The sequence below is a fragment of the Balaenoptera borealis genome (genome assembly GCF_965194805.1).
Source record: "Balaenoptera borealis genome assembly, chromosome: X".
In the NCBI taxonomy this organism is placed as follows: domain Eukaryota; kingdom Metazoa; phylum Chordata; class Mammalia; order Artiodactyla; family Balaenopteridae; genus Balaenoptera; species Balaenoptera borealis.
In genome coordinates this window covers 87,109,261-87,121,364 of record NC_138881.1, presented here as the reverse complement: position 1 = coordinate 87,121,364, position 12,104 = coordinate 87,109,261, and the positions used below count along the sequence as shown (strand labels likewise).

Sequence of the window (12,104 nt, the reverse complement as noted above, 5' to 3'; positions counted from 1 at the left end):
TCTTTGAGGACTCTTTTCTCTCTTACGCTATAAGACTAGCATCCCCATTGGGTACGTTGCTGCACCAAAATGGGCTAGGGAAGAGGTGTCAGGAAGGGGAGCAGAGAGTGCAAGGAGAGGTTTAACTTTCTTTTTTATGTTCCTTTTTTTTCCCTTTTAACGTCACATTCATTGTTTTTGTAATGGGGAAATGGCGTCAAGCCATTTTCGTTTGACATTTACAAATTAGGTTGTAAAAATAACAAAAGCCTCATCCATTTGTTGACGTTATTTTGTGCCACATTAAGAATGTTTTCGAATTGCTATAAATTATTTCACAGCTTTCAAAACAGACTGGTAATTATTAACATTTTAAATCTAAATTTTCCTGAACAAAACCAATAGGTTTTCAATGTGACCTATAAATTCATCTTTGGAAAGACCAATCTTGGCAATTTTACACAAGCGATTTACAACCTTTCGAAGTTCTGGCTGAATTTATTGATGATCTTGTGTCAGGTGTCTGAGAACTTCTTCATAGATGACTCCTGGGTGATGGAATGGAGACCCCACTCCTGATGAACCCAGCGCCTGAAAACTAGTGACTTCCCAGATTAACCTGTTTTCCACTCAAGGAGTTTTATTGGGATTTTACATAAGCGTGTGATCAAATCAGTCTCATCACACCCAGGAAAGGACCAACTGTGCTATCCCACTAATGGAAATGAAGCTTAACAGGTGGATTTTCATTAGATCATGACACTGGTGAGATATCTCCACTATCTGCCATTCAGGCACTGTGTGTCCCCATAGCAGCTGGGACCCAACCCTAACCCTAGCAGCGGGGGCATACAGTGTTCAGCATCTTTCAGTAGAGATAGGGGGTAAGGTCTGTGGCTGACTATGGGTCTGTGGGCAATACTCCTGAAATCCATGTCATCTTTCTCTCACAGAAGGCACAGTTTACAGGATCCCAAGCAGTCGCCAGGGGGAAGTCCCTGCCTTCTGTTACAATTTCACTGCACCACCCATACAAGCCCCTCAGAATAATCCCAGAACTCAGGGACAAAGTATGCAGAACTTAGTCCCCAGACATTCAGCTGTCCCCGCTGGGGAGTCATACTCTAAATATAGTCCCTTCAGGCAGCCTCTTTCTTAGAACGCTGAAATCTGACACCCCAGCAGGAAGCTCCCTGCCTGAGGGGCCCCTGTGTGTGGGAGGCCCCTCTAGGAGGTGAAACAGGAAGCCCAGAGTGCCTTAGACCCTTACTAATGGCTTTTCAGAACTCAATCGACTGTGACCAATTTATGTTCCCCATCAGAGGGAAGCATTTAGAAATTGATTGTGAAGACATTTAAAATTTTAGTAAACTTAAAAAAAAAATAAAAAACTCATGAGCATAGGATGTCAAACAGCTTATTTGTAATAATCTAAAAACTCTTACAAATCATTAATAAAATGGTAAGCCAATAGAAAGCATGCCAAAGATGCAAATGGATTTGTTTGCAGAAAAGAAATACCAATGACGGATAAACATATGAAGAAAAGCTCAACTTCAAAGAAATGCAAATTGAAACAACTATGTGTTGCCATGTTTCATCTAGGAGTGCCAAAATTTAGAAATTTGATAATGTTGTTGACTGGTTTACGGGGAAATGGGCACTCCCCCACTCTGTGATGCAACAGTTTTACAGAGAGCTATTTGGCAAAATCTATTATTTGATAAATATAATATCCCACAAACTCTTTGACTGAGCAATTCTATTCCTAGGAGTTTAGCCAGCCTGATACCTACACAGTTTCACAAAGATTCATATACTAGGATATCTATTGCAGTGCTTGCAAAGGTTAAAACAACAGAAGCAACATAAAAAGTCCATCAATAGGGAAAACATTAAATAAATTAGGTTAAATTTATGCAATATGGCTGATAAAAATATTTAGATCTACGTATCCTGATGGAAAGATACTTAAGGTATTTTACTGTTTGCTTATTTTCTATTAAACACTTTGTTTATTTGTAATTGCATGCAAATTCCGCAAGAATACATTCTAGTATAAGATTCAAACCCAGAAAAAGCACTAGTACAGCTTTAACACCACTGTCCTTATCAAAGCACAGTTACCTCCCCTTTTTATAAATTTTCTGTGTTAAATGCTTTTCTATACATTACACATACGTGTCTTATTAAAATATATAAATGGGTCTCTTCAATAAGTGGTGCTGGAGCTTGCCTGGTGGCACAGTGGTTAAGAATCCGCCTGCTAATGCAGGGGACACGGGTTCGAGCCCTGGTCCGGGAAGATCCCACATGCTGCGGAGCAACTAAGCCCATGTGCCACAACTACGCGGAGCAACTAAGCCTGTGTGCCACAACTACTGAGCCTGCGCTCTAGAGCTCTCGAGCCACAACTACTGAAGCCTGTGCACGTAGAGCCTGTGCTCCTCAACAAGAGAAGCCACTGCAATGAGAAGCCCACACACCGCAAGGAAGAGTAGCCCCCGCTCGCCGCAACTAGAGAAAGCCCACGTGCAACAACGAAGACCCAACGCAGCCAAAAATAAATAAATTAATTAACTAATTAATTTTTTTTAAGTGGTGCTGGAAAAACTGGACAGCTACATGTAAAAGAATGAAATTAGAACATTCTCTAACACCATATACAAAAATAAACTCAAAATGGATTAAAGACCTAAATGTAAGACTGGATACTATAAAACTCCTAGAGGAAAACATAAGCAGAACACTCTTTGACATAAATCACAGCAATATTTTTTTGGATCCGTCTCCTAAAGTAAGTCTTGATTTCCACTATTCATCCCCTCTAAAATGCAAGTCATAATTTTTTACCACTAAATTTGAATTTCAGACAAAATGGATCATATAAGTTATCAAAATTGGCTCAAGAAGAAGTAGAAAACCTGAATAGACCAATAACCAATGAAGGTGATAGCCTGTTCCACATCGCCTCCTTCAGAGGGACCACTGCCTCTTTCCACGTTCCTAGCTAAAAGTAAAAGCTTTACTTTTTAAACTTTTCCACTAAAAATAAAAGCCAAAGTTGTAAGATTTCTAGCAGAAAACATAGAGGAACATATTCATTACCTTGGAGTAGGCAAAGATGTCTTGGACAGGATACAAGAAGCATTAATAATAAAAGAGAAAGGTAGACTATCAAAATATAAATTTTCTGTTCATCTGTACACATTATTAACAAAATGAATAGGCAAGCCACAGACTTGGAAAAAATTATATATGCAGTTCATGTATCTGACAAAGGACTTTTATGCAGCATATGTAAAGACATACAAATGAACAATCAAAAGAAGAACCCAATGTAAAATTGGGCACAAACTTAAATGGACACTTCACAAAAGAAGATACCCAATCCTCAACATCTTTAGTAATCAGGGAAATGCAAATTGAAACCACAATGAGATATCACCACACACCCACTAGAACAGCTAAAGCCAAAGACTAACAACACCAAATGTTGGTGAGAATGGAGAAACCAGAACTCTAATATATTGCCATTAGGGGTGTAAAATGGTACAAGCACTTTGGAGAACTTTTCTGCAGTTTCTTACAAAGTTTAATGTTCACTTACCCTATGAACCAGCAGTTTCACTTCTGAGTATTTAGTCAAGAAAAATGAAAACATATGTCCACGCAAAGACTTGCACATGAATGTTTAGATCAGCTTAATTCATAATAGGCTAAAACAGAAAACAACAGGAGAAAGGATAAACAAACTGTTGTATGTATATACAATATAATACCACTCAGTAATAAAAAGTAATGAAATACCGATACATGCAACAACATGGATAAATCTGTAAAGCAGTATGCTGAATGAAAGGAGCCAAACACAAAGGAGTACTGTAGGATTCCATTTATATGAAACAGAGAACAAATAAAACTAATCTGTGATGATAAAAATGAGAAAGTGATTGTCTGGGAGATAGAGGGGAATTAACTGGAAAGAAGTACAAGGGATCTTTCTGGCGTGATGGAAATATTCTGTATCTTGGTTTGTGTGGTAGTTACATGGTTATACACAATTGTTAAAACTCTAAAAACTGAACATTTAAGATACGTGTGATATATTGCATATAAATTATACCTCAGTACACACCAATTTCTTCCCCAGAGAGAGTTGCCTTATTAGTTTGGGTATAGCACAACAGACCTTTTTCTTTGAATTAAGTACACATATGTGTACCTACAGAAATACTGTTGGGGGGCATCATATTGTACGTATGTTTCACAACTTGATGGTTTTTACTCATCAACATATCTTGGAGCTCTTTTCATGCCAGTAAATGTGGATCTTTTTAACTGTTGTATTGTATTCCATAGTGTGGCTATAGCATGGTTTATTTACCTATTCCTCTACTGATGGACATTTATGTTTTCTTTAATTTTGAATAATATCAAACAATACTACAAAAATTATCTTTGAAAATTTTGCCAATTGGAAAACTGAGAAGTGGTATAGCAATGTTGTAGATTACGTTTTGCTTTTAAGTAGTGAGGTTGTGCATTTGTTCACATGTGTGTTGGACATATGTAGCTCTATGAATTGCCTGCTCACATCCTTTTTCTATTTTTCTGTTGTATTATCTTTATCTTATTGTCTTTGCAGAAGAGCTGTATTTAGTGTGGATAGAACTTGTTTCTCTGTTTATTATGTTACAAATATTTTCTCCCACTTTGTAGCTTGTTTTGATATTGTTTATGTTGTCTTTCCACGTACTGAAGTTTTTCAATTTTGATGTGATCAAATGAATTGTTTTTTTCATTTATGGAATTTTTAATTTTAAAAATGAAAAATTACATAGTTATTGACTATATTCCCCACACTGTACATTTCATAACTGTGACTCATTTATTTTGCAACTGGAAGTTTTTACCTCTTAATCTCCCTGACCTACTTTCCTCCACCCACCCTCCTTTCTTCTGGTAACAACCTCTGTATCTATAACTCTGTTTCTGTTTTGTTATGTTTGTTCATTTGTTTTGTTTTTCAGATTCTACATGTAAATGAAATCATACAGTACTTGTTTTTCTCTGACTTATTTCACTTAGCATAATACCCTCTAAGTCCATCCATGTTGTCACAAATGGCAAGATTTTATTCTTTTTAATGACTGAGTAATATTCCATCATATATATATATATATATATATATATATATATATATATATATATATATATATATATATGCCACATCTTTTTTCCATTCATCTATTGATGGGCACTTAGGTTGCTTCCATATCTTGGCTACTGTAAATAATGCTGCAATGAACATAGGGGTGCATATATCTTTTTTGAATTACTGTTTTTGTTTTCTTTGGATAAATACCCAGGAATGGAATTGCTGGATCATATGATAGTTCTACTTTTAATTTTTTGAGGAACCTCCATAGTATTTTCCATAGTGGCTGCACCAATTTACAATCCCACCAACAGTGCATGAGGGTTACCTTTTCTCCACATCCTCATCAACACTTGTTATTTCCTGTCTTTTTGATAATAACCATCCTAATGGGTGTAAGGTGATATCTCATTGTGGTTTTGATTGCATTTCCCTGATGATTAGTGATGGTGAGCGTAATTTAATGTGCCCGTTGGTCATCTGTATGTCTTCTTTGGGAAAAAAATGCATATTCAGATCCTCTGCCCATTTTTTAATCGGGTTGTATGTTTGATGTTGAGTTGTAGGAGTTCTTTGTATATTTAGATATGAACACCTTATCATACATACCATTTGCAAATACCTTCTCCCATTCAGTAGGTGGCCTTTTCGTATTGTTGATTGTTTCCTTTGCTCTGCCAAAGCTTTTTCATTTGATTTGGTCCCATTTGTTTATTTTTGCTTTTGTTTCCCTTGCCTGAGGAGACATATCCATAAAAATATTACTAATATGGATGTCAAAGAGCTTACTGCCTATGTTTTCTTCTAGAAGTTTTATGGTTTCAGATCTTATATTTAAGTCTTTTAATCCATTTTGAATTTATTTTTGTGTGTGGTGTGAGAGAGTCATTTATGGATTTTTTTCCTCCCCAACTAAAGTTTATGAAAAATAGTATAATACTATTATAAGTTTTAAAAATCCATTTGGAACTTAATAATTGGCATGAGATAATTCTCTGATATTATTTTTTTTCCAAATGGATATCCAACTTCCCAAAAGCATCTATTGAAGAATCTATCCTTCCTCCCACTGTATTGAAGTAGAACCTTTACCATATATTTAATGCCCATATGTACTTGGACCTCTAGGAGAATATATTGGTTAAATACAAGAATCTTATTGTACATACTATTCTGTACTATGTTTTTCCTCAAATTAATTTATAAATTAAGCACTATCCAGTCAAACCAGTTCTTTTTTAAATAACACCTGAAGCAACAGTTTGAACTGAAACAGAATTTCTTAAATTTTCTAAAACTGCTGGACTGAGCAAAACTAAGACTGAGCAAAACCAAGGCAGAGCATTCTTGGGAGAAATCAGTTGCACTAGAGGAAGGGAATTAAGCATTTGCCTATCTTTCCAGTAAGATCTATATTTCAAGTAACCAAATAGCCCTGTTAATGAAGGAAAACACTGTCTTTCAGATTAGAAGAACATTAACTAATAAGCATATAAGAATGATAGGATTCAAAAATTATCATTTTGTGATCCCCAATGAAATAATTGATTTAGGCAAGGATTATCAATACATGCCTATATCATCAGATGCCAGTCATAAGGGGAAAAACATAACTTTAGAAAAGAGGAATTATATCATCACCAGCTTAACCCAGTTTAATTTAATTGAGTTTTTTCCCCTAGCTGCTTGAGACAGATGTTTTGATGGTTTATTTCCAGCCTTTATTAATTTCACAGGTTTGTTTGCTCAGGTTTATCAAAGTAAAATTTACACACAGTAAAATTCTGTTTTTTTAGATGTAAAGTTTTATGAGTTTTGACAAATGTATGCAGTCATGTAACTACCATCACAATCAAGATATAGAATATTTTCATCACCCTAAAAAGTTCCTTTGTGCCCTTTATAGCCAATCCTCTGTCCCCAACCTCAGCCTCTGGAAACCACTGATCTGATTTCTGTTCTTGCAGTTTTGCTTTCTTCAGAATGCCATATAAATGAAATAAGCCTTTTGTGTCTGAGTTTCTAAGATAGTGCTTTTGAGCTTTATATACGTTGTTACTTGTATTAATAGTTCAGTCTTTTCTATGGCTTAGCATTGCACTGTATATATGTAGCACAATCTGTTTTCCATTCACCAGTTGATGAACATTTGAGTTGCTTCCAAGTTGAGCCCATTACCAATGAAGCTGCTATAAATGTTTTCATACAAATCTTTGTTTACTCCTCCCTGGGTACATACTTAGGAGTGGGATCGCTGATTTTCTATTAAAAAACTGTTTTACCAAAGTGGCTGTGCTATTTTACATTCCCACCAGAATTATGTGACAGTTCCAGTTGCTCAAATCCTCACCTGTACTTGGTTTTGTCATTTTGTAACCGAACAAAATTTGGGTCCGCTCACCTGCATGCAGTAAAGTCAATCTACTCACTCCCAATTGTGGTGAAGGAAAGTGCAGCGTTTATTGCAGGGTGCGAAGCAAGGAATCCAGGTAGCTAATGCTCAAAAGACCCGAACTCCCCGATGTATTTCAGGGAAAGATTTTTAAAGACAGGGTGAGGAAGAGGGTTGCAGGATGCATGATCAGCTCGTGGACATTCTTCTTATTGGTTGGTGGTGAGGTAATCAGGAGTCAACATCATCAGCCTTCTGGTTCCCACCAGTCTGGGGTCTACATGCTTGTGGGCAGCATGCAGTTTTCTTCCACCTGGTAGGGGTTTTGATATCTGCAAAACAGCTCAAAGGATGTGGCTCAGAATATTATCTACATTCCTTGAGGAGGAACTAAAGGTCCTTGACTTTGTGTAATGGCTAAACTATTATTATTTTGTCTTGTTTGACTGTTTTACTTTGTTTCTGAATTTTCTCACTTTTCTGATTACATTTATTCTTTGGAACTTGGGGAAGGCCTAGGAGGCTAATGTTTTTCTACAGACAAGATATGGAGGTTTGGGGCCTGTCCTGGGGAGGCCCCATAGGGTCCTGCTCCATTACAATTTTTTAAAGTCATTGTAATAGGTATGGCTATTCTAATCTTTTGCCCATAATTTTAAATTGGGTTGTTTTTTTCTTATTATTGACATGTAAGAGTTCTTTATATATTCTGGATACAAGCCAGAATTATATCAGCTATGCTGACTTGCAAATATTTTATCCCAGTCTATGATTTGGCTTTTCATTTTCTTAACAGCATCTTACAAACAGCAGTAGTTTTAAATTTTGATAAATCCAATTTATTTTTTCATTATGGTTTGTACTCTTTGTGTCCTAGAGAAAATTTTTACCTGACCCAAGATTACAAAGGTTTTCTATTATGTTTTCTTCTAGACATGTTATAGTTTTAGTACTTACATTTAGGTAGATGATACATTTTGAGTTAATTTTTGTGTAAAGTGTGAGGTTTATTTTTTTTTCCATATGGGTGGCCAATTGTTCCAGCATCATTTGTTAAAAAGACTACTCTTTTTCCACTAAATTACCTTGGCACCTTTGCTAAAAATCAACTGATCACATGTGTGGGTCTGTTTCTGGACTCTTTATTCGGTTTTGTTGATCTATAAACCTATCCTTTCACCAAAACCACATTCTTCTGATGACTATACTTAAGTCTCAAAATCAGGTAGTGTGAGACCTCCAATTTTGTTCTTTTTCTAAGTTGTTTTGGTTATCCTCGGTCCTTTGTTTTTTCTGTATAAATTTTTAAATCAGCTTGTCAATTTCTAATCCAAGAAAAGGCCTCCTGAGATTTTGCACCCCACAAATTCTAATATGTCACAATTTCATTAATGCTCAGTTCAAAATACTTTCTAGTTTCCATTTTTATTTCTTCTTTGACACACACATAGGTTATTTAGAAATGTATTACTTAATTTCAAAACATGTAACAATTCCTAATTTATTTTTAATTAACTTCTAGCTTAATTTCACAATGGTCAGAGAACATACTTTGTGTTATTTCAATCTTTAGAGTTTGTCAGGACTTTTTTTATGTCCTTCACATAGTCAAATTTTGTAGATGTTCCATCTGTACCTAGAAAGAAAGTGTATTCTGCTGTTTTAGAGTATGGGGTTCTATATTTGTTGATTATGTTAAGATTATTAATTGTGCTATTCAAATATTTTGTATTCTTATTGATTTTTGTCTGATTTTATACTGAGATAGGTCTGTTCAAAATCTCCCATGACATTTCTGCCATGGAACTATACAATAATGATAATGAACAAATTGAAACTGCATGCAACCACATGGATGAATCTCACAAATATAAAGTTGAGTGAAAGAAGGCAGACACAGCATAGCATGGAGTGGATGATTCTATTTAGATAAAATTCAAAAACAGGCAAAACTAATCTATGTTTGTAGAAGTCTGAATAATGGTTACTCTTGGTAGGGAGAGAGGGTTTAGTGACTAGAGGGGGATAACATTGGGGCTTCTGGGGTGCTGGTAATGTTCTCTTTCCTGATCTGGGTTCTGGCCACACAAATATGTTTATTTTGTGAAAATTTATCAAGGTGTACATTTATGGTTTGTGCACTTTTCTGTCTGTTATATCTCCTAAAGCTTACTTTAAAAAAAAATAGTCAACCTCACCAGTGATCAAATTCTGCAAATTCAAACAACAGTGAAATATTATGTTTTCTCACCAGAATTATAATTCTCTGTATTTGTATAGAGGTAGACAAATGAATACTCCTTTGCATAATTGTCAGGAGTATAAACTAGTACAATTTTTTCAATGAATATGTGTATTAGAAAGTTTTTAAAATGTGTATACCTTTGAACCCAAGAATTTAATTTCTGGGAAAGCATCCCAAAGAAATGGGAAAACAAATGCACAAACATGTATTCATAAAGATGCGCATTGCAGTGTTATTTATAATTCTATAATGCTAAACAACTTGAATGTCCAGTAGGGGATAGATTAAAGAAATCATGATACTTTCGTATAATAGAGTACAGTGTAGTCTTTAAAAACTATAACAGAACTAAAATTTTTCAATGGAAATATATTTATGGTATACATTATTTTTAAGTAAAAATAGGTAACAAGATGATATGTATATTATGGGTTTTTTATTCAAATACGTATGTATATACACATATATACAAATATACAGGGAAAACTCTAGATGGATATATATCATATAAAATAAAATGTTAACAACCGTGAAATGTCCCTTTTTGTCTTTACTGATACTCCTTGCTTTAAAATCTACTTTATCTGATGTTGCCATGGCTACATCAGATTTCTTTTGTTAATATTTGCATGGTATATCTTTTTCCATCCTTTTACTTTCAACCTTCTGTGGCTTCGTATTGAAGATGAACCTTTTCTAAGCAGCAAATAGTTATTTTTTTAATCCAGTCTGACAAGTTTTGTCTTTTGATTGGAACGTTTAGGCTGTTTACCTGTAAATTTGTGGAATATTTGGGCTTAAATCTACCATCTTACTATTTGATTTCTACTGTATTTGTTCTGCCTGTTCTATATTGTTCTTTCTCTTTTCTCTTGCCCTTTTTTGGATTGCTTAATATTTTTAAATTCTATTTTCCCTCTCTATTACCTTGTTAATTATACATTTTTTACGATTATTGCAGTGGTCACCCTAGAGATTACGAAATGTGTCCTAGACATTATTAAGTTCTAATACAAATAATTTTACCACACTGTCTGACATAAAGTGCTCCTAAAATATTTGATCCCTTGCCTGCATTCCCCACTTCCATCTGTGATTTTGAAGCCTGTGCTTTTCTGTCTATATATCACTGCCTTGGAAACCTAATGATGTCAGTCCTACACTTCAGCCCTTTAACACAAGGTAGGGGTTTTTATCTCCCTTTCCTCATCTCATCAAAAGAAGTTGATGAACTGGCACCCATATGCATGTGTCACTTCCAAGCAGCTATAACATAGTCAGATCTTGATCCCTGGAATTCCATCATCTAAAAGGGTAAATGTGGTAAAATTGGGAAGTTGTGCATGTCAAGTCAGGGTAAGAACCCAGACTGGATTCAGGAAACCTGGAAACGTTTTTACCCCATCTTGACCTATTTTCATTTATAGGTCACTTGATATTCTTGGCTCTACCACTAGATGTCAGCAAATCCTAGAAAGGGATGGGTTGTTCAGGGTGTAGGATTCGGGGTGTTTATTCCTATTCTCTTTCTGTTTTAATGTATTTTCCAAATGTTCTACAAAAAAAAAAAAAGGTATCACTTAAATTCTAGGAAAAAATATAATTAATATTACCCATATCAGGCACTTACTAGCACCATATCCATTCCTCTTTGTTATAGAGCAAAATAATACAGTTCCTTATCACAAGCTATCAGTGGGTATCTTACTTCTGTAAATCCAGTATCTTTCCCAAAGACAAGGCTGGTTCTCACTCTCCCCAAGACTCAGTTTCCACAACTCTAAAATGAGGATAACAATTCTCCCCCAAAGTGTTGATCAAAGTATGTAATGCCACCATGTAGGTGTGAGAGCCAAGGTCTGTGCAAATCGATCCCCACCCAGTTCAAGAGATACGCAGCAAACACAGGAGTACTGTAGGGAGTAGCCCACAGTGCAGGTTGTCCAGAACACAGAGCACTTGGGAGACAAAACTGGAAACGTAGTCTGGATCCATGGGGTAGAGAATGCAAGCTGGGGAAAGGAGTTTGAAGTTCTCTTGGTAGGTAGTGGATTGCTTCTGAGAGTGTTTGTGTAATTATATCAGGGTCCACTTCAGGGAAACTACTATGGGCAGCTGTGTGTAAAGTGGCCTGGAGAGAGGCAGGTGGAAGGTTTGGGAAGCCATTACAGTGGTATGATACTTGGGGGCTTAAACCACCTGCTTTCTCCAGGGGACCTTCTCTACAGTGCGGACAGGTCAGCAGACCTTGATGAAAACTGGGGGTGGGGGGAGGGGCGGGGCAAGAGAGAGGTTGATAGATCTATGAATAACGCATATATGAAACT

General features: G+C 35.8%; 1 long non-coding RNA gene across 1 annotated transcript in view; it reads left to right on the top strand.

Moving 5' to 3' along the window:
* The window catches only part of LOC309620825, a 266,826-nt gene that overhangs the window by 228,878 nt on the left and 25,844 nt on the right, over window positions 1–12,104 (top strand). The gene's annotated exons all lie outside the window — the stretch shown is intronic.